Genomic DNA, 2,246 nt, shown 5'->3' on the forward strand with positions numbered 1-2,246 from the left:
AGTGGCCGTGTTGAGTGGCCGTGTTGAGTGGCCGTGTTGAGTGGCCGTGTTGAGTGGCCGTGTTGAGTGGCCGTGTTGAGTGGCCGTGTTGAGTGGCCGTGTTGAGTGGTCGTGTATATTTTACAGGCGTAATTTTAATTAACGGCCATGTTGTATGGTGCAAGCGAAATCACTGTTAATATATTAATATTTATATAACAAATCAAATGTATAATACCAATTCCATCCTAGGATCCCATTGGGTACCATAAATTTGCACAAGTCAAACATAAAAAAAAAATTTTGACAAACTTCGTAAATTCTTCTTCTTGGTTCTTTCGGTAAAGTCACGTAGATCGTGACTTGGTTCTACGTGACTTTACCGAAAGAACCAAGAAGATGAATCCCTGCAGTCACGACAGCTTTAAATCGAAATTCGTAAATTCTCTATTTGCAAGTGTTTTCTTAGATATATATCGAAAAAATCGAAACTTTAAAGAAAATAAATAGAACCTGCGACGTTTCGGGCAGTGACCCTTTTTAGTAGCACATAAAGAAGGGCCATTGCTCGAAACGTCGCAGATTAATATATTGATTTGTTCTTTTAGTGCCACAGTGTTGTTTCCGGTTGTGTTGAGTTGTTATTGTTAATTTGTGATTGTGTACTACTGCCGACACAGCAGCAACATCGCCAAATAATCTGGCATCTCAATGGGACCCTGTAACTGGTTCAATACAGTCCAACTATCTATTACATTAAGGCGTGACCTGGCCACGAATGATATAGCTCAACGAAATACTCTGAACGCAAGATGTTGATTTTAAATGTGGAGGGGAAAACCGGAAGACCCGGGGAAAAATCCACGCGACCACAGAGAGAGAGAGAGCCAGACAAACTCCAAATATACAACAACAGGCGTCAGGGTTTGGGATCGAACCCACGATCTCCTGCATACCAGGCGAGGGAGTTTGAACATCTCGCCATATGTAGCCATCAAGGCGCGTAGAATATAATTTGCAAAATCAATACATGAAAATGTTCTTGTAATAAACCAACGCTACTTTATTTTTAAAATGTTATACGTGGACAGATGTGGAAGGGAAGCCCAATATCTATTGTTTAATACACATTTGAAAAAATAAACACGTGCCAATAACACTGCAGCCTTAAAGGTGTGTGGGGGGGGCATATAAGAAGCGACGTTTCAGGCAATGCACCTTGTTCATAGCGCAGAAAAATAACAACAACCGCCATTCGCCACTTAAGTGACGGTGACATCCCCACGGCGCTTGTGCCAGGCTACGTGCACCTTTGAGGCCACGTGAAGTGTCACAATGCTCGCTGGGCACGAGGAGGCCCCCCCCCAGGTGCCATGGGTTGGTGATTGACCCCTCCCGCCACCAGACACACAAACAACACAGATCCACAGCGTGGACAGGCGCGTCAGTGTCCCTTACCTTCCCCATCGCTGCCAGTAGAGGGCGCGCTAGGACCGGATTGCCCGCGACCTAATTTACAACCTCAGCAGTCGCGACATTATACCGCGTCCCCTCGGTTGGGGGGCAGGGGGGAGGCGGGGGGAAGGGGGGAGGGGGCTCTATCTGGGCGCATGCGCAGTCGCGGCACATCCAAAGAATCCTTTGGAGCCCCGTTGTGGAGCGCTCCCCTCTTCCAATCGGCCCGGGGCGAGTCTGCCACGAGGCGAGATGCGTGCGACCGAAAACACAACCCTGGGCGCACAGCTGCCGAGAGGAGCTCCCACCTCGCGTCTCGATCTCTCGCGCTCTCTCGCTCTCACTTGCTCCGGCAGTACATGTACTACAATTGGAACGATGCACAGAAGATTAGAATGGCCCTGCGCAAATATGACACGCATATTCGTGAAGCGTGCGCTCTCTCTCGCTGTCTCACTCTCTCTCGCTGTCTCTCTATCGCTGTCTATGTCTCTCGCTGTCTCTCTCTCTCGCTGTCTCTCTATCGCTGTCTCTCTCGCTGTCTCACTCTCTCTCGCTGTCTCACTCTCTCTCGCTGTCTCACTCTCTCTCGCGATCTTCGGCGACTGCGTTGCTCGCGAGCCTGGCAGAGAAAACCCCCAAGTTGGAATCCCCGCCCGCGAGCGATGCGATTTCTGCAACAAGTTGCAGCGGCGGATGCATTTGGACTGGGACTCGGGTCTCGCCCGAGGTCGGACTCGGCCTTAAACGAGTGCCTGGTGCGGTGTGTACATTGTGAGCAGTGGGGAGACAAAGGCGGCCGGGCGTGAAGA

At 49.8% G+C, this 2,246-nt stretch overlaps 1 non-coding gene across 1 annotated transcript; it reads left to right on the forward strand.

Moving 5' to 3' along the window:
- Nucleotides 1-1,778: 1,778 nt before the first annotated feature.
- Nucleotides 1,779-1,880, forward strand: LOC133345399 (U6 spliceosomal RNA). The gene has a single exon (XR_009755437.1). It is a non-coding gene; the product is annotated as a U6 spliceosomal RNA (small nuclear RNA).
- Nucleotides 1,881-2,246: the final 366 nt, after the last annotated feature.

The sequence above is a fragment of the Lethenteron reissneri genome, chromosome 21 (genome assembly GCF_015708825.2).
Source record: "Lethenteron reissneri isolate LAM-NWPU_2019-01 chromosome 21, ASM1570882v1, whole genome shotgun sequence".
In the NCBI taxonomy this organism is placed as follows: domain Eukaryota; kingdom Metazoa; phylum Chordata; class Hyperoartia; order Petromyzontiformes; family Petromyzontidae; genus Lethenteron; species Lethenteron reissneri.